This window comes from Lissotriton vulgaris, chromosome 9 (assembly GCF_964263255.1).
Source record: "Lissotriton vulgaris chromosome 9, aLisVul1.2, whole genome shotgun sequence".
NCBI lineage: Eukaryota > Metazoa > Chordata > Amphibia > Caudata > Salamandridae > Lissotriton > Lissotriton vulgaris.
Window position 1 is genome coordinate 158,898,672 of NC_141697.1, and position 25,830 is coordinate 158,924,501.

A 25,830-nucleotide genomic window follows, 5' to 3' on the forward strand; every position below is an offset into this window, starting at 1 on the left:
AGGCCACTGAATCAATAAGGCATCCCCTGCTATAGCCATCACTTTCAGAATCCTAGAGCAGAAGGTTATTAGGAGCGCATTGGTCCTGGAAACAAATAGATCCACTGCAGGACACCTGTACTTCCTGCAGATCTGCCAGAACATCCTTTTAGAGAGCAACAGATCCTGAGAAGAAGGGGACTTGTGGCTCTAGGCACCTACCACAACATTGTCCACGCCCCTCGTGTGCTGAGCAGATATGGATTGAAGATGGAATTCTGCCCATTGCATAGTAGAACAAGCCACCTGATTGAAAGACTTGTTGTGAGTACTGCTCTGATGGTTGATATATGCCCCTGTCACTATGCTGGCCGAGCATATCAGAACATTGCAATTGATCAGGTGGGACTCAAAACACCGGAGGGACCTCTACACCACCGAATGTTCTTTCCAACTGGAAAACTGCATGGCCTCTGATCGATGTTATCGAGCCTGAACTGATAATTGCCCCATTGTGATACTTCAACCCAGGGCACTGGCATCCGTCGTCACTGTTGTTGGAGGTGGAGGATGCAACCTCCCCTTGGTGAGGTTGGATGAGTCCAACCACCACTGCAGATTGTGAACAATTTCCTGAGAAACTAGGATCTTCATGGCCATATCATGAATGGAAAATGTCATAAATCTGTGACGGTGCCACAGTACTTTCGCCTATGGGCTTTTACTTCCATCCACTGAAACATTGTGGCCATCTTCTTAGATAACAGAGATGTCAGAAAAGATTGTAGATGCCGGATGCTGGACTGAGAAAGGAAGACTCTGCCCAGAAGAGAGTCAAATTCCGCCCCAATGAATGTTCTCAAAGTTGAAGGATGAAGATTAAATTTTAGAAAATTCAAAAGAACTCCATGGTTCTGTAGCATAACTATGGTCTGCTCTAGATGTTTTGCATCAGCTGGGCAGATGCGGCTTGGAAAAGCCAATCGTCTAGGTAAGGGAAGGTTGAAATCCCCTTAATATGAAGGTGAACCACTTTTGTGAATACCCTGGGTGAGGACTGTAGGCTGAATGGTAGGACAAAATACCGCCAATGGCTCCCCAATAGAGAGAACCACAATTACGGTTGAAACTCTGCAGCCATGGGAACATGGAGATATGCATCCATGCTATCCAACATAGTCATCACTTATTCAGCCTTAATTAACGGAATGATCCATTGTAATGTCTCCATACTGAACAGAATTTTTTTAACAGATTTGTTCAGGAACTTTAGGTTGATCACAATCTGAAACCCCAGTCACTTTTGGGACTAGGAATATAATTAAATAAACGTGTTGTCCAAGTTGCACTTTTGGTACCAGAACAATCGTCTTCTTTAGGAAAAGGGAACAAATCACATCCTTTAAAGATTTCCTTCTGAGTGGATCCCTTGGAAGGGGTGTCTGAACAGTTCCTGATGATAGAGGAAGGGACAGAAGCTTGATCCGATAACCCCGCTCCAAAATGTTAAGCACCCACTTGTCAGATGCCTTACAGTGCCAACTCTCCAGGAAACGACGAAGTCTCTCACCAACATCTGGTATCCCGCCAGTTGGAACCTCCGTCGCGTAATAGTCAGGAATGCCTACTGACATTTTCTGGATCCTGCTGGTGTTTCTTCTAAAATTTCACTTGGGAACTTCTGACTTCCCACATTGTTTTGTTGTCTATGAAATAGTTGATGAAAGAATTTGTTTGAAGAATGGAAGAAAGATTGTTTGCTCTGCTGGTGTTTCCTGAATGAAAATGAATGCTTCAGTTCCTTGAAAACGTTATGAAGTTAGTCTTCAAGGTCCTTACCAAACAGCCATGGCCCTGTAAATGGCAATCTCAAACCTAAACAAAGAGTAAGGGGCCCCTCACACCAAGGGGCCTGGGCATTACAAATCAGTTGAATAAAAAAACCTTCTTGGAGCCAATATCTAACCCAGTGGGTATTACACACCACTCAATCACACCTCACATGTAGTCACAACTTCCCACAAACAATTTGGGTTTGGCTATACTAACACATATCACCAAGAAAGACATTCACATACAGCTTTAGTGAATAAAAATCACATAAAAGTTTCTAGCTTTTTGTGTTTTCAAAATACACATAGAAGAGATTCTTTCATGAATCAATTAAAATGCAGTATCACAATAAAAAGCAATCCCCTCAAGGGTCTGCACAAGAAACCCCACAACAGAAAATACAGTTTATTTCAAGGAAAAGAAATCTAAACAAATGGGAGCACCCTCAAACACAGTGTAAATCGATCTGTTACAAGTGCTGATCCATCAACCCTTATCACACATGGGTCATGAGAAAGTTTATGTTCTTCATTTAATGTCCCTCGTTGTAGTTGGATTCACCATAAAATTGCATCAATACGTGTTGGTGGACTTGAACAAATACAAATCACCTTCTTCAGGTCAATGATTTTGGGTTTAACCCTCCCACAAATTAAAAATGAGCAATTTATAGACTGTCTATGGAAAAACAAACAGATAATAGATTAAAATCAATTAAGGGTATCACAGTTCTTTTAATAACCTTATGTCTAATCTCCGGCCCATCAGCGACTCACAAAAACATCCTCAGACGCTTTTATCTCCTGATTTAGGGGCAATAAAAACGGCCATAAATAGAACACTCTGCGAGCTGCGGAAAGCCGGGAGTGATAACGACCTAATTACCAAACTGAGAGCATTAAAGTGTCAAAAGAACAAAATCCTGTGGCGAATCAAGCAGGAGTCCACTGAACAAATCTGGGCGAAACTGCTCTATGATTCAAAAAACAACAACAGCGCAAGATTCTGGAAAACCATCAATAAAATAGAGAATCAGAATGCCCATGGTGTGAACTCTCACATCACTGAGGACACCTGGGCAAATTTTCTGTTTAGACACTTTAACGATGAAGGCCCATGCAGAAACCAACAAAGCCCTAAATTTTGTCAAGCGACACAGACGGTTTCAAAACCCTTAGTTGAGGAGTCCAACTTCCCAGGTTCAACAGTCCAGCTGAAGGGCCGAATTGCGAAAGGCCGGAAGGAGGGAGCTCCAGGCCCAAATGGAATTCCACCCATCCTCTATAAGCAAGATCCAACTTATTGGGCCGATCAATTGCTCCCTCTTTTTGTACAAATCTGGAGGGCTGAACAACTCCCATCCTCTTGGAGGGGTTCAATAATTGCCCCAATTTACAAAAAGGGCAATAAGAACGAGGCAAAGAACTATAGGCTCATAGCCCTTATAGATATAGACGCTAAATACTTTTCGGGGTTTCTCTTAGAAGAATTAACGGCATGGGCGTGACGCAAAAAATTAATCCCCATTAATCAAACCAGTTTTCAAAAAAATATGGGGACCACGACAAATATTTTAGCCCTTTCCCTGATGACAGATGCTATAATCAAACACAAAAAACAACTATATGTGTGTTACATCGATTTTTCCGCTGCATTTGACAGCGTTGACAGAGGAAAACTGTGGGCAAAACTTTCAAGGTGGGGAGTTGACCCCAAATTGCTGAAACTTCTGACGTTACTACATACAGATACCTGGATCCAAGTAAAACTGGGGGCCGGCAACTGTCTGTCAAACGAAATACCAACCACAAAAGGGTTGAAACAGGGGTGCGTCCTCTCACCGACCCTGTTCAACCTTTTTATGTCCGACCTCTCCAAAGATCTGGATAACTGTAACCACCATGCCCCAAAGTTAGGGGGTTTTACGCTGTCCAACCTACTATATTCAGACGATCTGTTACTAATCAGTCAAACACCAGTAGGCCTGCAACACCTCATTAACACCACAAGCAAATTTGCCGAAAAGAATGGGCTAAGCGTACACACTGAAAAATCAAAGGTGATTGTACTAAATTAAAAATCAAAAAGGCATGCTTTCCAATGGTCTCTCCAAGACAAAAAAATCGAAATAGTTCAAGTATACAAGTATCTGGGCATAATTTTTGACTCAAATGGCTCCTTCAAGCAACAACAAACATCAATAAGGAACAGAGGGATCTCATTGGCCATTGCATTAAAAAACATCAAAAATAAAATAGCGGGCCCAAATTTAATCCCCTTGCTAGACATATTTCGTGCGAAATTGCTGCCGTCAATTACATGTGGCAGTGAATGTATGAGAGGGAAGGATGAGACCATCTTAGACAACGTGGTCAGTAAAACATTGCGAATATTATTCGCGCTTCCTCCATACACTTCGCCAGCACAGCTAAGGCTCTAGTTTGGCCTACAGAAGCAGAAAATCGCACGCAAAGGTACATATGTAAAATGCTGGCACAAAGTAAAGAATGCGGAAACAGACTCTCTGAATGCCCATCTTTGGAAAGAATTGGAAACAAACACGGACTCTCTTGCAATGGTTTACCTCCAAGCAGCCATAAATTCCCTTGTGCTAAGAGATCTTTGGGACTCGAGTTGCACACACAATTGCTTCAAGCGTCTTGTCAATAAATCTGTGAAAACAATTTCCTTGGAAGAGGACAAAACAGCACTAACCAAGAGGTCTCATGGGTGGTTTGTGATTCAAGGCTACATCAGCGCCTCACCACAGCCATACCTTAGCACCGGCTTTTCAAGGAAGGCGAAGGAAGACTTTTTGCGGTTGAGGATGGGGGTAATACCATCTCAACCACATCTTGCCCCCTGGATGCGCCTGGACTGCAACCCCAAGTGTAGGCTTTGCGAAAATGCCAAGGACGACGTTCTGCACCTGCTGTGTAGTTGCAAAGCTCTAGATAGTATCCGAAAGAGCTTACTAACACAGCTTTGGAATCAGAGACGTGTGCGAACTCGTAGACAAGCTCTGTTGATGAGCTTTAAGGGAGAAGACATCCAACTAGCATGCAGGCTAGTGCGCTTTATGAAATCAGTCAACACGGCCCTAAACCCAGCGGTTAGTAATTAAATTTGTCTTATTGTGAATGGCTTCTGCTCTTCAAGACTATTTTCCTTTGATAACCAAAGTCACAAATGATCGCGAAAGACCTTTTTCTCTAATGCATAGTACTGTACTACCAGCATGGTTCTTCTTTCACCTTTTTTACCTTTTCTAAATGTTTTTTTAAAATTGCTTTTTAAAGGCTTTATTCGTGTACTTTTCTCTTTCTTGTTTTTATTGCCTAATTGCAAAGATTTTAATTAATCATGCAATAAAGATTATTAATATTATTATGTCTAATCTCTGCTTGGTTACACTCAAACATCCACAATTTCAATAAGTCCCACTCAATTCCTCATTAACAATGATTCCATTTTGGCATACACTTATTGGGACACGCCATTATAACCTTCAATGCTGTTTGGAGTATCACAGTCCTTACCAACCTTGTATCTAATCGCTATTAGGTGGCACTTAAACATCCCCACGTTCAATAAATCCCCCATGACTTTCTCATAGACAAAGGTTCCACTTGGACCTACACCTTTTGGGGGCCAGCCTGTATGACCATTGATGTCAGGATCTGCCCCTGCCGCTAGTTTAGGGGCCTAGGGGACAGAACCAACCACCTTCATGCTCACTTTAGGCCGTTCCACTCACTTACAGCACATTTTGCAAAATGTATTTTTACTCCCCAAGAAATGCAGTGCAATATTATTGCTCTATGTATACATCTGCTTGCTCTTTGTGTTTAACCAGACTATCTGGACAAGGGTACGGTCTTCTTTACAATTCTGAGACTCTGCCCTATTGGTAGAATATAAACCATTGTTTACTAAATCATCACAACTGACATTCTTATGTATATACAAAATTACCTAATACATGGGGTCTCCTATTCTCACCTTCAAATAGGCCCTAAGCTACACTTCGATATGCATCATACCATATCAAGTCGTCTTCTAGGGGGCAGTAATAAAATCTCCTCCCAATTCAGCTGTTAGTCAGATTTTATAATGTACTACCTGCAGATTTATAATATGTTGTTACTGTCCAAACCTGAGTTTTCGTTTATAAGACAACTTGCACACCCCTGCATATCACCCCATTCGGTGACTTACCTCCGGCAGCCGGGTTTCTTAATATAAGGCTTGTCTTCCTCAATTTTTTCTCATAAAAAACAACCTAAATTCATGGGCAGGGGTCAGAGCACCATCCACTGTAAAAAGAGAAAAGGCCCCTATTATGGTCCTTACAGATTAAAACAGTTCCATTTCCCTAAGGGCACTACTTGGCAGTGGTTAAACCTACTCGCCGGTACTAATATTACACAAAGTTTGTCTTTAGACTTCCCAGGGCTCATATTATCTTTCCCCCCAATTACGTAACCTCGTGGTAAATCCAATATGATGCATTTAAACGCACATGGGTCTTGGTCAAATGATACCGCAGGGCAGTTCCAATCATTTATAAAATGTACATCCATGGAAATACAAGATATAGGACCAGATGTACAACCATTACATATTGTGACTCGCACATTGCGACAAATTGCGAGTCGCAATTTGCGAGTCACAAAATTCAAAGTCGCACAGTGTCAAAGACACTGTTTGCGATTCCCAATGGATCACAAATTGCATGGTTCATGAATATTAATGAGGCTGTTGCAATTTGTGACCCCATTGGGAATGGCTGGCACTCCCAGGGATAGTGGCCTGCTGCGGTCAGTGAAGGGTGTTAAACTGCGAGTGTTTTGCGACTGCAATTACGGTTGCAAAACATTCATATATTATTTTTGAAGTCTCTATTAGGAAAGAACCTCCTTGGAATGCCCCTTCCTAATAGCGAGTTACTAACACTATTTTGTGACTGGAGAATTGTTTGCGACTCGCAAAATAGGGTTTGTACATGGCCCACGCGTTTTTGCGGTCGCAAACGGGCCTAAAACCCCTTTGCGACCGCAAAAAACAGTCGTACATCTGGCCCCTATATAATTAAGCAAGACATTAGCCAGTTAGTCGTAGCCTATCTCTCATGACTTTTTCAGTAAGGTTAGCATCTTAGAGTGTCACTGGTGTTGAGGGTGCTCTATACAGGAGCTGTTCTCCACCTAAATCTGGGAACCGCCCAGAGCTACTTTTTACATAATTTATGTGTCACTCTATGCCTGAAAGGGTGTTGTTTTGAAAAGTACTGGGTGCTCCCTTGTGTCCGGACAAAGCTAAACCTCTCTGAAGAGCTGTAATGATAGCGAAATACGTGTCAGGAGTTGCTTTTATTAATTTCAGGTTGACTTGGTTGGTATTTTAACAAATCAAAGCTGTAATACTGTGCCTGGAGTGGTAAAAGGCTTTTGTTATTTTACAGCTCGGCATGGATAGCACTGTGCTAATCTTATGCTTAAAAACTTTGCTGTAGAAATGGCAAGAGACTTTTGAGCACATGCATCAAGCTAAGGAATTGAGATTCCTTTTTTTTAATAATTATTTTATTTGACAAGCAAGTCAGGGAGATTAACATATCCAAGTACAACATCGAAAAAATAAGATAAATCGAGTACAATTTGGTGCGAGTTCATATTATAACAAATGAAAAAAAAAAGAAAGCAGAGACAAAAGTTAAAGATGTAATTCCTAGTCAGGACATATCACTAATAATTAATAGCATCGTAAACCGAAAAAACATACAAGGTTTTAATCGTTACTGGCATTGCAAAAAATTACCCCATATTTTGGTAACCCTATTTTTAGCTTTAATTCCTCTATTCCTAGCAATAGCATCTTCCATAGTGTAAATTTCATAGACCAATGTCCACCATTCGGTTGTATGAGGAGGGTTCTGAGCAATCCAGGCCCTAGCTACCACCAATCAAGCCAATATAATATCTAGCAGATCTTTATAGATAGAGCTAGCCGGGTGTATGGACATTAGTACCGCGGCAGCATCTAATGAAAAATTAATCAGTTGATTTTGAACTAGAATATTTTCTATGTCCAACCAATATTTCGCTAATGATGGGCATGAATAAATCATATGTATGAGGTCTGCTGCCACCAGACCGCATTTAGGACATTTAGTGCGATCATTATAGAAAATATTTTGTGCCCATTTTGAAATTTTTAATGGAGTGTAGTACAATTGACTAATCGTCTTATAGGATTGGAGTTTCAAACTAGAGAACTGGATGGCTTTACTAATATTGACTAAGGCAGAAGAAATATTCTGGGTTGTCACATTGAATCCTAAGCTAGCAGTCCATTTTATTGCCAATCTAGGGGCTTCATCAAAACTATTTTGACTGAGACGCTTGTATCCCGGACTAATTAATGATTTTTGATGCACCGAATAAAAACAAGTCCATATATCTAAGCTGGTAATTTCTACCAGATTCATTTTACGTATTAAATAATCCTTAACTTTAATATATTTAAATCTCATTTTTTCGGGCATTTTATACAATAGTTGCAATGTTGAAAATTGTAAAAAAACGTCTGAACCATAAAGATCCCCTAGTGTCTCAATACCATAGTTAGCCCATTCTCGGGCAGTTTTATCTCTAAAAATATCTGGAAGCCCAGGATTGTCCCATATTGGCAACTCTTTATGGAAGAACGAAGTATTGCACTTAGTCAACATCTCTTTCCATATTAATACAGCATCTCTCGCAGTCTTAAATTTTACACGTTTGAAGTAATTTGGGTCTTGTACATTTGCCAGGAATTGTTTGGAATGACCACCGAGCATAAATTGGTGGAAAAAATATTGATTATTAACGACAAATAGGCTACGAAGCCGACCTAAGAAAGAGGCAAAAAAATAAGCTTTAAAATCAGGGAAGTTTAAGCCTCCCTTTCCGAGTGGGAGTTTTAATATAGTAATAGACCTACGAGCCTTCTTATAGCCCCAAATGAAACTACTTAAGATGGCGTCTAATTTTTTAAAAAATAAGTTATTAACGTGGCAAGGTATGGAACGGAAAAGATATAAAAACTTCGGCAGTATGTTCATCTTGATCAAATTCATACGACCTATGAGGTTTAATGGGATCTTGTGCCATTTTTTTAAAAGATTAGACACTTCTTTTAATAAGGGGTCATAATTTAAAGAATTTATATCAGCAATGTTAGATGATATCTTTACCCCGAGATATACTGCAGATTGGCAAAGTCCTTGCACTGGTAGATTGGCCTGGTAATTCATAATGACTTGAGTTTTATCTATATTTAATTTTATAGCCTGAAATAGTCCCAAAATGTTTTGCTTCTGTCGTTATCGCTATTAAGCTAACAAAACAGGTGCCAATACTGGGTTTGACTTTTTGTGAAATAGCCAAAAGGACTGTTATGAATTAAACATTACAGTCTATAGTCACATTTGTTTCAAATTTATTTCAATACTTTTTCAGAAATGTTTATGTTTTCAAACAAAGCTTTTTAGTGCATATCAAAGATATATACAAAATATACAACAACAAACAAATTCTGTACAAATATTTACAACACAAAAGTTATTATACCACAACCAAACTGACCACTTTCACTCCTCATGCATTCCATTTATATTCAAAACACATTAGCAAGAGAAACATTTATAGAAAAATAACAAACAACAAATACCACTGAGGTAATGGTCCGTGTCAAAATTATTTACAACTATGTGCTACATCAGCTCTAACTTATTACAAGCATAAATCATCAAAGTGACTTAGTCAAGACTGATCAGGATCCTGATGATCCTTACTGTAGAAACGGCTCATAGAATCTCCCAAAAACAGCTCCAAGAAATTACGGATTTAGAATCGGAAATAAAAAACAACCAATTAATTACAAATTCAAAGGAGCTTTTGGATAAAATTGACAAGGAAATCCAAGAATTCAAAGATTATACAGTAACGCAAAAAAGAAATAAGTTTGAACTGGACAAAAAAAACTTTTCATTAGAGGCAGCATATCCATATCTCCAGAAGGATTTTTATACCAGACCAATACAAAGGAGGTTCTTCCAGGACAATCAGGGACGTTCAAGAAATAAATTCATAACATTCTCGGATACCTCCTCCTCTTCAGGAGCTGAGTCGGACAGTAACGACTCAAGAAACACTTCAGCTCGCAGGACCAATCAAGAGAATCAACAGCAAAACCCCCAACCTTTTTTAGGCAGAGGTCAACAGAGAGGCAGAGGACGCCAACGCCAAGGGAACAGTTCTTTTGGCTATTTCACAAAAAGTCAAACCCAGTATGGGCACCTGTTTTGTTAGCTTAGCTTAGTTTTGACTCAGCCTTGCTGGTTAGGAGTCTAGACCCTGTGTCGTTTTTTCCGTTATCGCTATTAATGCATCAATAACATTGGTGGTATAAATGGCTAAATCATCTGCATATGCAGTCATTTTTAAAGTTTTACCTTCTTGCAAGATAGGGGCAATCTTAGTTTGAGCTTCCAAAGCATTAATAAATGGCTCCATGGAGAGAGCGAAAAGCAGGGATTCCTTAATAGCGATTTTTAAGGAATCGCTATTAAGGCTTTGCAATTCCTTATACATGTAGGTTTTGCTCAAATATTAGCAATTCCTACACATTCCCTAATAGCGAATTCCAAATTGCGGTTTGCTTTTAGGCAATGCTTTCTCATTCGTTCCTATGGGCCTAGAGGCCCATAGGAATGATAGAGAAAGCAGTCGCAATTTGCAATTACCTAAGGGGCCATAAGGCCCCCCTGATGCACCCCCAAAAACGGTATGTGTGCACATGTGGCGCACACACATGCCCATAAGGGCATGTGTACGCGCCACATGGCAATAAGAAAAGTGCAATTTTGTGCTTTTTTCAAAGGAATTGCAAATTACCATCAACTGATGGTAATTTGCGATTCCTTAATGCAAATTAGCATTCTGAAAATGCTTTGTGCATTGTATTTAGGGAATCTCAAATTGAGATTCCCTAACTGCATTTGCAAAATAGGTAATCACAAAAATTGCGATTACCTATTTTGCGAATCCATTTTGGGTTGATGCATCTCAAAAGGCTTTTTACCTGTCACAAACGGGACGATTCTGCGAATCGACCCGTTTACCAATGGTAAAAAGCTTGATGCATGTGCCTCTTTGTCCCTTCCTATCTTGGCTTGAATGGCACTGCACTAATACTATGCTTACATTTTTTTTATAGAAAAGCAGATATTTGAGATGCAAATTTAGAGTGGCGCTGGTGCTGAGGGTGCTCTATACAGGAGCTGCTCTCCACCTAAACTTAGGAACTACCCAGAGATCTCTGCTTCCTTTTGTATATATAACCATACATATATAGACACACACAACTTATTATTGTAGTTTGAATATTTTAACTTTTTTTACTGACATTTTAAGTTCAATTAATTTACATTTATTCTATGCATAACATTCTGTAATATTTTTAGACATTTTCTAAAACCTTTAAAAAAATATTTAATTTAATATATTTAACTTAAATATTGAATTCAAAATTAAGTTAATAGTGCTGTAGCATTATTATTTTATTGTACATTTAAATATACACAATTATTTTACATTAATATTTAACATCACAATATTTTAAAATACTTTGTTTTTTTATTTGATAAACTGTTTTACTTTTCTCTATACTTTACTACATGGAGATCGCTATCTCAGTGGCAGAGACCTCCTCCTCCGTGTGAATAGTTACTGGTAGTAACTTTAGACTCATAAATTTGGCTCAATGCACTGTTTCGGTGGGTGGAGACTTGTAAATCTACACTTTGTAGTAAATTTACTTTCGGAAATGGTAAATAGCCAAAAGTAGTTATTTAAGAGTACATTTACATGTAGATTTACTCACAGTAAATTTACTTTTGTCAATAAGCTCATGTAAGAAATTAAGTTACTGGATAAGGGTGTGAAACCCTCTGCAAGTAGAAACCACCATCCTTGTCAGGGTGTAGTCACAAGCAAACCCCAAATTAACCTGTGCTCAACTCTCAGGTAACTGGGTACAGAGCAGTCATGCTAAAGTTAGTGGCAATGTGTGAAGTACTTATGCAGCACTCCAAACAGCAAAAGAGTTCAAACACAACAAAAATTCCAATTAGAAACACAGAGTAGAATGTAATAAATAATTTGAAAGCAAAACAACATACATCCAGTTAGTAGAGCCACAGATTTGCAATTTTAAAGATTTAAGTAAAAATAGTATCAACAAGCACAAAGTGCCACACGTGGCTTTCTGGTAATGTGAAACTGGGAGAAAATCCCAAGTTCAGACCAACTATGATGGAGAGTGGTTCAGATACTGAGACCAGGTTAGTCCTGTTCAAAGAGTTACCTTCTCAGTCCAGTGCCAGGAGCTCCGCTTGCAGTTGAAGGAGCCAGGAGGAGCAGGGTGAGTGTCATAGATAACCACCAATGTTGCACGAAGTGCCGGCCGGCCTTTGATGACGGTCATTGCTGGAGTGCAATAATCCTGTCGGGTTGAGGACGGTTGTAGTTGGAGCTTCGCGTTGGCAGTCACCAAGGAGGTCGGTGTTGTAGCACGAAGAGGTGCTTCACTGGAACTTCGCGTTTTGGCGGATGGCACGGGCATCATGGTCTTTGTGCAAACTGGCCCGTTCTTGTTTGTAAAGTGCCCACACAACCTCAGGGAAGCCTAATTGAGGCTACACCCAGGATCCAGGACCTGAGGGGCACTGCTTGGGGTCAGGATTTCACTCCCGTAGAAGCAAGCAGGGCTCAGGCAGGTCCAGGCAGCCATTCCATGCAGCAGGTCACTTGGGCAGTTGCAGGGAGCCTCTGGAATATGTTATGCTACTGTTGCTCAGAACAGAAGGTCAGCTGGCTGACCCTTGGAGTCACTTAAGCTTGGGGGAAGGGTGCAGGTCCAATCTTCCTTCTCAGCAAGCAGGGTAGCAGGCAGCAGAACAGCAGAGTCGCAGGGCAGCTGAGTGGTAGAAAATCAGCACAGCAACCCTTTTTCTATAGGCTCCACAGGTCCAGGCGTGTACTGAAGTATTAGTGTCTTTGTTCCAATATTTATACCTGATGTCTCCTGTGACGTGGGCGAAGCGTCTAGAGGTTTCTCTTTAAAGTACACTGTTTTCCTTCTGCCCCTGCCCTGGCCCCAGGCTAACTGAAAGGGGTATTTAATCCTTTGTGTGGAGGCAGAACACAGCCTATTTAGGTGTCAGTAGAGTTGTGCCTACTTTCGCCCTCCCATCTGGCCAATAATGAGATGACCCATCCAAGCACACCTAAGTACGCAATTGTGTGTGGCTGTCAATGAGGAATACACAAAGTCCAGCTGCCAACTACACCCAGTCATATGACGAAGAAACAGACTGCAGTAATTAAATAGCCAAAGCAGGAAAATGCCAACTTTTTAAAAGTGGCATTTCCTAAATTGTAATCAAAAGTCTGACTTCACCATAAAAGAGGATTTTTCATTACAGTTAGACACCAAACATGAACTGTTTACCTGTTCTCATTTGGAAGTTACAGTGTATTAAATATGAGCGAAGCAGGCCTAGCATTAATGAATAACGAATGTAAGAGTTTTGTACTACCAGGACATGTAAAACTTTAAATTACATTTCCTACGTTTTAAGTACATAGCACACTGCCCTGTGGGCTGTTCAGGGCCTACCCTAGGGGTGACTTTTATGTATTAAAAAGGCATGTTTGAACCTGGCAAGAGGTTTATTTTGTACAACATAAGGGTAGGGGATGCACACCAATGGAAGATTTGGGAATGGTGTTGGTACGGTGGTACAGATTAGAATAACATTCTAGAGTATGTCTGCGTGTAATAGGAAGGTTTCATGACACGCTAGATGAAAGTAGAACGTTGCGATCTGGGAGGAGCAGTGGGCGTGTGTTCAAGGCAATGTGGCAATTGAGTGGAAGCCACCGGGTGAATAATGTGAAGGCACAACGGATGTAATGAAATGGGATTACACTGTGCTTGAGGTTCTTGGGATTGTGAAATGGGTTATTATACCACAAACTGTGCAAACTACCAGGCTTGCTAAAATGCGATAGTCACTCGGGATTGAAATGCAGCCAATTACATTTTAATGTTGTGAATGTTTTTGAACGCTGTTCATAAAATCATAATACATGTTTTACTGTTATTTGTAGTTTCCCCTGACGAAGGGCCCCACCACCCCGAAATGCATTGGGTTTTTAAGAAAAACTTCTTCAGATGAACTTTGTGCCCATACGTATTCTTGAAGAGAGGTCCGGATGGGCACATCTTGAATATGAGAAACCGTTGAAAATAGCATCACCCTGTGTGTGGAGCACATTAGATTTAAGCGAAAGAGTTGATAAAACAAAGGAGTAATAAAAGTAAAATGGAGTAAATATTCGGCTGTGCCATTGGCATTGGGGCAGGAAGTTGCCCCATAAATCCAGATAAGAGGTTTATTTTGCCAGTTCGAAATGGCAACTAAATACTGCACACACAGGGTCCAAAGGCAGCCTGAGACAGATTTGCAAGGCTCCTTTGGTGGGTGGTACAACAAGTGCTGCAGGCCCACTTGTAGCATTTAATTTACAGGCACTGGGTACATTCAGTACCTTTAGTAGGGACGTATAACTAAATTAATGATGTCAATTAGGGACAAGCCCATGTTACCATGTTTTTAGGAGTGGGCACATGCACTTTAGCACTGGTTAGCAGTCGTAAAGTGAACAGAGTCCTATGGCCAACAAAAATGATATCAGAAAAATATGGAGGTGCAATGCGAAATGTTTGGAGGAAGGCCAGCATAAGGCTGACAGTTCTAACAGCTCTGATGTGCCCATTTATTACAGTTTTTATTAGCATTGCTTTTATTGTTCATTATGCATATATAAAGCATTAAAAAAAATGTACGTTTTCATTGGAGCAGGCCATGCAACAGGAACGGTCCCTATACGTTTAATGTGAGGCAGAAAGGATCAGGGTTGTTGACCAGAAAGTAATGCCTAGCTTCAATTCATTCCATTCTACCCAGGCTTCAGGAAAAAAGAAACTTGATGTCCTCTTCCCCAACCTGTATTTAGCATCAGGGCTTCCTTAGCAAGTTCCTAACTTATGCCACTCCGCCCAACCAAAGGCGCTGCCAGCTGCAAGCTCAAGTTCACCAAGGATACTACTAATGATGAAAGATGCCTTCAAGGTTGTAACTGATTGAAATGGCTAAATGGGATTTCAGCACAATTAAACAGTGGGTTGGAACCCTCTTGACACTGCACAATGCCTGGAAAAGACTGAGTGGAAGAGATTCCAAGAACTAGAAAGCTTAAGGAACCCGGTAGCATATTGATCACATGATACAATTGTATCAGCCTACCGCAGGCCTTACAGCCCTAAGGCAAGGTGCACTATATTACATGTGAGGACATCATCTGCATGAGCAGATATGCCCTTGTGCCAGTCAGTTCAATTACTGCCTGTACAAGGGAGGAGAGAAGCCATTTCAAGTTCATGTTTGCCTCACTGAAATTAAAGATGCTTGCTATCAAACATCTTGTAATAAACTCTCACTGATTCCAGTGATGGATTTATTAATACATGCACCCTGAGGATCCGCTCTATAGAAAATATGTTAAATTAAAAACAAACATGTGCAAAGCTAATAAGTCTAGCCTGCATTTTGCGTCCTGACTAAACCATTTAAAAAAAACTGCTGCAAGGAAAATAGAATATAAAAAATGCTTGTTTTCCTGACAAGTTGCATGCATGCCATAAAAAATGAATTGATCATGATCATGATTCATTGTACTTATGAGAAGCAAAATAGTCCCTCGTCTATTGCAATGCGGGATCTCCATGAGTGGAATGATACTCCAACAAGCCAATTGCATGAGGTGAGAAAACCGTGCTCCAATGCGCAGGGCCAAGCCCAGCCTAGTTAGATTTGAAACGAATGAGAACAATAGGTACAGCAGACAGATGCGCTGTCAAGCCAGACCTAAAAAGGCGACACTGATTGGTAGTTTTTAGCGACGCCTGATGTTTGCCACACTAGTCTTATGACAGCAGGAGCCTTTCAAATGTTCACCCACCGACACTCGGGAGGTCTAACGAGCATGCTCGGCTAGTGGTAGCGCGAGCTGCTACCATTGTTGCTAGGCACTATATGACAGCCATTAACGCGCGCGCAGACGTGGCTGAGGCGGCAGAGTACGGGGTTCGCATTAATATTCTGAACGACGCGGCTCCGTCACCTCATCATGTCATCAGGTGTTGCTGCCGCCTCCTACTCGGTATGCAGCTTGTTGGGTGAACGGAGGAATTAGCCGCATGCGGCTTACCTCTTACAGTCGCCGCTTAGCATTCCCCGCCCAACACCCACAATTCCATCCCTTCTAGACATCTGGTAGTTGAACGCGAAGGTTCTGAACTTTAATAACAAGGAACGAAAAATATGTATTTTAAGCAAGAAAAACCAATTGCACTTCTGATGCATTACTCAACATCCAGTCTCCGCTGAATTTAATTTTCGCTTTTGACAAGCAACTGCAAATGGTTTTTCTGTTCCATTATAGCAAGACCCGCTGTACTGAGTCTCGGTTAGAAAGTAGCATTGCTCTGGAAAAAAACACGCATTTATCAGTCTTTTTAAATAACCAGGAGGTGGTAAAATCTTTTAACGTCCGGCCATATGTATTTCCAATGACTCAGGAGCTGTTACACGCTCGCAGGTACTACATTAAAATGTCACCGCTTCTGTAGACACCTTGGCAAACGCCCTACGTTCCCTGACGTTTGTAAACAGTTTTGAGACATTGTTTGCTCGGTACTTTACATTTTTACTCTAAGTGTAAAAAAAAAAAAACCTCTGATCAAATGAATTAAATATTAGTTCCTTTAAGATTCTGGAAACTCACAGAACATAAATTAAAACATAAATAATGCCTCTGAAAGATGCTAGAAACGTTTGCACTTAAAAGTCACGTTCGTGTGTGCAAAAATTGTCATCTATTATTGCAGATCACAAACTGTAAATCACAGAATTAGGTTCTGGCCGCAAATTGTAGTTACTATTGCAGAAGATCCACCCGTTTTTACTGAGGTGCAGCACAGCCACTCCGTCAACGTAAAGTGTTGTATCCGTTTACCTTGGATGTCATTTCACCAAAATGCCTGGGGTAGCGGAAGTGACTTCACATAGCGGTTGCGCCTCTGCTAAGGCAGAGGTGCGTCTCCCCACTGCTCTCAGAACAGTGCAACAAGGAAAAATAAAATGACAATAACACATTGTTACTATAATTCAGTTTTTCTGCACGGAGCCAGGTAAGGACGGGGTGGGCTGGGTTTGTTCACAGGAGGAGTGTTAGTGCGCATGACAGTTTGGCCGGCCATCTTGGGCTGGCAAACCGTCATTTACACTAAGCATTTCTCCACCCAGTTGTGTTGCACATCCGGTTGGAGAACTGTCCCAAGGCTCCCAGGCACTGCCTGAGTGTCAAACAGGCAGCTCAGAACAATCACGACGCTACTGCCATGCTTGTGACAGCAGCGTCGTGATTGGCATACGGGAGCCTGGCAGCTTCCTGCTTCCGGGAGTCAGGAGGAAGAGAAGAGGACAGAGGAGAGGCGGCGGCCGTAACCAGGTAAGTGATTTATTTTTTATCCCAACACATCCGCCACCCTGTTCCTTAGCAGCCGCCACTAACTTTACATGCTCCTAGACCTTCACCTTCACTCACACATACATATGCTTATACACACACACATTTGAACACACACTCACATACAGACTCACACTCTGCCTACACATGCAGAGACATTCACACTCTCTTACATAAACACACTCAAAACTGCAAGCACGCACACAACATACATACTTTACCTAAGCTGCCAGGGAAAGTCATATTCCAGCTATTTGTACTCCATTTTCTATTAAACTAATAGCGAATAATGTAATATCATTCACTATTAGTGTAGTAGAAGATTGACAAAAAATGAGGTAAGTGAATCCCGCACCGACGTCCATAAGGACGAGCGGCTTCTGTTCCTGCCACTGATTTTGCCACTGCTGACACTAGGGGTCACAAAGGCAGTGGCAGGGGTCACAAGGGGCATGGGCCGGTAGGGGCAGGATTACTGACCATGATAAAAGCCTGCTTGTGCAGGACAAAACCGTGCAGCGTTACACAAGTGCATGCTCAACCAACCTTTAGTACATTCAGGCCTTTGTGTTTCCATGGGAAGTGGCATTCTTACAGCTTTGTGTGACATGGAATGGTCCAGATTGTCCCATTTGCAGGAGTGTGAAGGTTAGTAGGTAGCATTCCTCCTGGCCTTTGGCAGTGCTGGCAGCGACAGTGGGTGGTACATGCTGCAGCGGCCTCTTGAGAATTCAGACCTGTCAGCCTAAAACGACTTTCCACCACGTAATTGTGCAGGGAGAAGGGGTGGGAATTCAGAGAGGGTGGGGGCCTTGGAGAATTGGACTTAGGACATTCATGTCCCTAACAACAACAAGAAAATCACCCAGCGGCACCCCAAATACTCGGGGGTTAATGGAGCCCGACTGTGCAGAGCCTTCTCATCTGAGCTTGAAACCTGTTCTGAGCTAAGGTTTCCAGCTCACCATGTGACTGTTCCTTTTCACCTGGTCCCATTATAAAGAGAGATTTTATTTATTTATTTATTTATGCGTTTTTATATAGCGCAGACTTTACCCGAAGGCGTCAGAGTGCTTCACAATAGGAACAGAAAAATTACAAATGAACAAATTACAAAAGCAGACGATAAGTTACATGAGGTAAAAGTGACAATTGTGAGCAAACAAAATACATGAGGTAGCAAACAGTGCAATACAGGAGGAAAGAGTGACAAGTGTGCAGGTTACAAGAGAAAACAAAGTACATTTAGAGGTAATATACTGCAAAATATGCTAGACACAGAGGCACAAGAACAAACGTTAAGTAGGCAATGGTGGCACGTGTGTAAGTATCAAAAGCAAACATAATGTGAGAGGTAGCAAACAGTGTGTTACAAGAGAAAAGTGGCGTGTGCATGTTACAAAAGAGAACCAAACACAGAAACAAGGATAATACTGCAATAAATGGCATACACTCCAACCACACGAACACAATGGGAAGGCACTTCCATAGTCATGGAGAATAGAGATTTCAGTGATGGGAGGTCTTCCTTCAGATAATAGAGAGGGTGAGAATTACTTTAGGAGGTGTCTTGGGAGGAGGAGAACTTTGAGGTCCGTTTTGAAGACCTGGGAGGAGGTGGTGGTCCGGAGCTGAGGCGGCAGTGAGTTCCATATTCTCACTGTGTTGCTTGAAAAGGATTGGGCCATCGATCTTTCCTTCTTGAAAGTGGGCGGTTCAAGCAGTAGATTTTCCGAATACGTGAAGGTCTAGAGCCTCCAGAGAGTTTCAGCTGTGTGTCACATTGCGTGACTGTGTGAGTTGTTAGACCTAAGAAACAACTGGGACACTTTACAGGCCAAGCAGCGCTATATTACCAGGGCTAGCGGTGGTAACATCATGCAGCCTTTGTCCTCTGATGATGTGACAGGATTGAACTCCACCTCTACGCCCACAAGAGCCCCCTGTTTGCTTCTGAGGGGCTTCGGCAATGCCATGGAATGCAATGTAGGTTGCTTTCTATCCCTGCTGCTGCATCCATGAATCCTGGGGCAGGCACTGCTAGGGCAGTTGCAAGATTTGAAAGGTCAAGAACGGGGCAGTAACTGTTTTTACCCCTAATTAAAGCTGAAGGAAGCATTGTCAATGTGATGTATTGTTATACCGACCGGTATCACGGGGTTCCCTGCCCCAAGACCATTTGTGAGCTACTCTAGTGGGAGCACTTTGGCTCCGGGCTACCGTGGTCTTTTCCTGGAGGCATGGCGCTGTTCCATCACCCCGCTCACTCGATATTAGGTACATATGAATGTACCCTCTCTGAACACCATTTCTAGGACCATAACAGCCTGTAACATCAGATGACCCGTTTTTTCTATTTTTCTATCCCAGAGGGATGGCTTGGCCTCTAGCTTTGTTTCTTCCTCTTTCCCAATGAAAGGCACCTGGGTGATTCTCCACTCCATAGTATGTTCCTTTGAACTATCTTGGTTAGAATAGAATCACCATGCACAGCCTCCTTGAGCTGTTCCCGTCTTCTTGACTTATTGTGGTATTCCCTCAAATTGTGTTTTAGACACAATTGAGTTTTAGACGTAAATGTCCCTGGGCTTTACTTCATCACTGTTCAATCTAGCCTAGCTGAGTAACATCTGACGAAGTATCAGATTCCTTTTAGACAGGGACCCAGACATTGTCAGTTACCATCCCCTCCTGGGTCTTGCCGTTACATCCCCTTCATCTCTCTGTTATGTGTGTGTGGTGCTGCACCTTGACGCCACCACCTTTATTTCCAGGTTGTTTGGCGCATGTACCTACGGCTAAATTAGCCCCGGACTGAAGAGGTAACAATTTTACCCCAGTTTGGTAAGTGCCTCTTTTCCCGACACTCTAGGTTCCATTGGTGAGATCTACTGGACACAACCACCCTGGTTCAGTACAAGATACAGCGGCACCTTCACATATATTCTTTTTGTTGTGCACCTTCACATGAGTTTGCAGCTGCTGTACACTAACTGATACTGATGAAAGCCTGATGGCTAAAACATGTTGATCTAGCACATGTGACTGTCTCTAATGGTGGTCAGCCGCATATCCTAGCTCATTGCTTTTTAATCCTGTCACTAGGTAGCTTAATAAAGTTTACTGATATCTAGAATCGCAGGCAGTTTTAAACTCACTTTCACTTTATTTTAGCACCGCACTTATTTTCAACATGTGTTCACACACTTAGCTCACATAGGGTTTTAGTATAACCGAGCTGCCGATTCAAAACACCCCTAAGCTCCTCCCTCGTAGAGAGGGGGTTGTAGCCCGCATTAGAACTAGTTTCTGATGCGAGGAGGCACCCCGATGATGAAGCTTGACACCGATGATGTGTGAGGGAAACAGTCCTGATAAAGGGATACCCCCGACGTGAAGCTTGGTTTCCTTAAATCCACCTTCTACTCAGTCACTCACTCTGGACCCCTGGGCTCGGTGTGTTTAAACAACTACCTGGAAGCCCGAGCCCCACCAGTGACCTTGACACCGGTCACCCCAACCCAAGTGTGCCAGTTCTTGTTGTTTCTGCTTCAACTGTATTGGACCTTCTGTTCATCCTATGCCTATTTGCTGCAACTACTATTTAGTCATTTTGTGGTGTCCCTACCACAAATTGGACTGTGTTTCTAAACCCCTGTGTTTGATTTAGCCCATTGTGCTGTGTTCTTATGAGGAGCATCTTATTAGGACTTGGGAGTCCGTTTTATGGAGTTGCGCCTTCCCTCAGGGGCCTCCTTGTTCGTGTTAGGTGGTACAACACACCGGACTAGTCCCCTGTGCCAGTGACAAAAGCGTTTGGAAGAGAGCATCTTGGGTGGTTCATCGAAGAGGAAGAGTTTTTCCACCTGCCCTCGTGTTTTCAGATTGAATTGACTGTGCATTGTAACGTGGTGAGGGTGTCTATACTAGTGAAGTATTTATTTTACCAATTATTCTGTTTATAATTTTCCACTGCTGCATCTGTTTCCAGATATTTCAATTTTTTATATTGGTTTTATTTTAGAAATCGTTTCCTACCTCTTCTAATCCGCCGCACTTGGGCAAGCGCAGGCGTGTCTGCACCTCGAGCAGCGCCCTGCAGCTTCCACTCTGTTCTGCATTGACAAGCCTACAGCCACCCAACTTTACGTCTTAAGTCTATCGAGACAAGTGACGTTTCTTCTGGAAGGTGTACTGTACGGCATGTTCTCCTACGGTGTGTCACCAACTTTGTTCTTTTACTAGTGAGGCGTTTACTGGGGTAAAGAGAGCGCTAAAACCCCCATTGTTTTTCTTTTACTGTTCGGACCAGCGTTCACCCACGGCTGCATCTACATTGACGTGTGCAAACAGCAAATACCATACTGGATAAAGTGCCATGTGTTAACTTCAACTGGTCATCGGTGGATTACTCTGCTCTTGTGCTGCGTCCAGTACCTGTTGCGCTGTTCTAACTGAACTACCTGTGGCAACTGGAGCGTGTACTTGTTGTTCTTTGCCTGTAACTCAGAGTTTGTGTGATTCTTTTATTGATTACTACTCTTTCCAGTCTGGCAGTTTTTCACTTGTTGGCAAGAGCTGCTTTGATGATGTTTGAAGGGCACATAGTGTTCTATGCTGTGTTTTACTTAGGGCTGTCAGGGGTCTTGTACCTTGCGCTGTTGTTTCACCTGGTGGTGTGCGTTCGTGGGTCGTTCAGCCTGTAATGTTATACATGTTCTATGTGAAGTGTTTTTTCCACACATCCCACTCCAACTTCGGGTTTGGGTGGAGGGCTAGCCAGATTTTTAGGAGTGAATGTATTGCTCCTTATTGCCGTTTTCTGTGCATTGTGCTGAACGTTGAGTGTGCATTTTCTCATGTAACTTCGGGTGAGGGCGAAGGGCTAAGTTGAAGCAATATTTTGATGAATGTTTCTTCTTGCTGGTGTTTGTTTTTTTCTTGTATTTGATTGGATTTAAATGAGTACTTTTCATGTTCTGTGTGAAATGATTTTTCACACGTACCATCCTAACTTTGGGTTTTGAGTGTAGGGCTATTATTTTTTGCAATATGTTGTGTGTGGAGTTGTGTTCAACACGTACCACCCTTACTACGGGTAAGGGGGGAGGGCAATGTTTCTTCCATTTGTTCCCTGTGGAATGATCTTCCACAGCTTCTAAGTTCTTAGTATGGTTTCCTACCATGTTTTCTAGTCAGTACTCTTTCTACCTCTTGTTGGCCTGGTCAGCCAGCTTGATTTGGTATTGGGGTTTAGTTTGTGTTTTGTGGAGTGGTAGCGTGTGTGTTGTCTTGGTTTGGTTTAAAGGGAGTGTGTGATTTTTTTTTTGCTTAGTGGAAAGGGAGATGTGGTGTAGTACTCCTGATGTGTTATAGAATTGCTGGATTGCGTGGTGTGTTTATTTTTCCATATATTTATTCTTTGTTATTTTTTTATACATGTATATCGTCATCTGTACATGTATGACATTGCTTTTGCTCTGTTGCCCCTGTGTTGCATGTAAATATTTTATTGTAATCTTTTGCATGCACTACTTACATTGTGATTCTTTTGGATTTGATATTCATTTGTATAAGGAAAGGGAGATGTGTTATACCTTCTGCTCAGCCAGTGTGTCTGCGATGAGAAAATGTTGATGAGTGGAATGTTGGTGAGTGTGTGAGTCAGTTGGTGGATGGGCTGAGCAGCAGGAAGGCTGCTTCCTGGCGGGGCTCTATGCTCTAACATCTGATCTTCAATAACTCTACATTAAAACTACTTGGACCAGACCGACTTCTGTTCACTACATATACACCGACGAAAGTGCTCCACTGTTCAATGCCTTTCCTCACACTTTTTGCACTTCTGTAGCAACGCCCTTTGTCTTTCAGTAGCTTTAAGTGGTGCTTTGAGAGTGGAGGAGCCCCCAAATACCCTCTTTTCAAAAGAGTTGTACAGTAAGGGATTTCTTGTTGAATAATGTGGAATAATGTTTACCCTATTCGTACCAATACAAGGGAAGCCTGCAGACCAAGGGCTTGCAGGAGTACACTAGACAGAGCAACACATTAATGGACTAGAGAGAACAACAAATGAATAGATTCCATATGCATAGAAACAAAAACAAAACAAAAACGGTGAAATCGGACCTTGTGATTAAAGACGAGCTGGGTGAAACCCTCACCCAATTCATGACTATATCCCTGAGTGAGGTGAGACAAGAACTTACCCGATGCAAATCCGGCTCTCCGGACGACCCATGTCCAGCCAAACTATGGGGCTCCTTAGCTGAGTTTGTAGCCCCCACAATACAACAAATCTGGAACTCATCCACCGCCTCGGGAGTATTCCCGAACGTCTGGAAACATGCTACTCTCCTCCCGCTGAAAAAAAAAACCTAATGGGGATCATGCAATCTTCGCCCGATCTCGCTGTTAGCTGCCCCTGGAAAAATGTTTGAGAAAGTAATACAGCGCCAGCTGAGCAAATTCATAGAAGTAAATAAGATACTTCATGAGACACAATCAGGCTTTCGTCCCGGCTTTAGTACGGAGACAGCGCTTATTGAGGTAGCCGAGTCAGTAAGGTAGTCGATGGATGCAGGCAACTCAGCGATGCTGGTACTCCTGGATCTGTCGGCCGCCTTTGACACGGTGGACCATGCCAGACTACTGAGGCGTCTGGCCGAGATAGGTATCCGTGACAAAGCACTGGGGTGGATACACTCCTATCTGTCCCAGAGAACACAGAAGGTGGCACTAGGGACGGTCTCTTCAGCACCCAAAGTCCTCAGTTGTGGAGTCCCGCAAGGGTCGGCACTCGGCCCCCTTTTGTTCAACATCTACCTCGCTCCTCTCTTTACGTTGATTGCCAACTGGGGTGTCAAGGCAATTTCTTATGCCGATGACACCCAGTTGGTATTTCCGTATTCAGAGGTGTCGCAGGAGTCCTTCTCGAACTTCAAAGGCTGTCTCCAAGATATAGCCTGTTGGATGAATACGAACAAATTAAAACTAAATGCCAATAAGACTGAAGTAATCTTCTTTGGTAAAGGCCCTACTCCTCCCTCAGAACTTTGGTGGCCTACGGAGATGGGCCAAGCCCCCTTACCCAGCCGCACGGCAAAAAATCTTGGAGTGAGGTGGGACGATAGCCTGTCCTTTACCTCGCACATTCAACAAGTTGCCGGCTGTTGCTTGAGTAAACTGAGGAACCTCCGTAAGATCCTGAGACTCCTCCCGGAGAGCTGCCGGAAAACTGTAATCCATGCCACTGTCACATCTAGGCTGGATTACGCCAACGGACTCTATCTAGGCCTACCAAAATACCTGACGCAAAAACTTCAGGGAGTCCAAAATGCGGCTGCGAGACTGCTGCTGCGAATCCCTCTCAAGCAGTCAGTCTCTCCGCATCTACGATCACTGCACTGGCTTCTAGTTGCCAGCAGAATCAAATTTAAGGCACTTACGCTGGCCTTCAGATCTCTGTATGGGTCCTGCCCAGAGTACTTGAAAAGCCGGCTCCCGAGATACTCCCAAGCCCGCGCGCTGCGCTCCAATTGCCGCGTTCAATTGGCTGTCCCACGTACTAGAAGGGCTCGACTAGGAGGTCGAACTTTTTCGGCAAATGTTACCTCATTATGGAACGCCTTACCACCAGCAATCCAGCAAGCCCCCTCCGAACCTTGCTTCAAGAAGTTGCTAAAGACTTGGCTCTTCACTCAACCTCGCTAACTCTCTCACTTCTCACCTCCAGGTCAACTGTGTTCTCCTAGCGCCGGGACACCTCCTAGCGAGGTAGCTGTTCGCGCTTTACAAAATGCTGTATTAATATAGACGTGCCACACTTGGAAACAACAGCAAATACTCATGTTTAAAGAATAACACCACATTCATTCACATAGCGCTTACAAATGCAAACAAAGAGGGCACTTGTTACCCTTAACCTGCTGTCACAGCTCTTCTCTTTCATTTTCCCATCACAGCTGATAATAATGCTTGGAATGTCCTAGACTTTCCTACCTCTACGCAGTTGGAGAAACAGCCCTAATAAAAAAGTGATGAAAAATTGAATGAATAAATAAGTGCTTACATGCCCTATATGTATAAGACAGCACTGTAAACGGAATCACTCCAAAGCGTTCCCTAGTTAGGAGGTGTTGGAGCATAAAGTGTTCTGATGGGATTGTTTTCAAATTTTTGTTATAGGGTGAGGAGGGTGGCGTCGGTGTTAGTAGTCACACAGTGCTTGGCTGTTTCTCCAGGGACTGTTTGCCTAAAGAACAGTTATGCGACACTTGTAACACTTATTGCCGCTGTCCTTGGCAATACAACAATT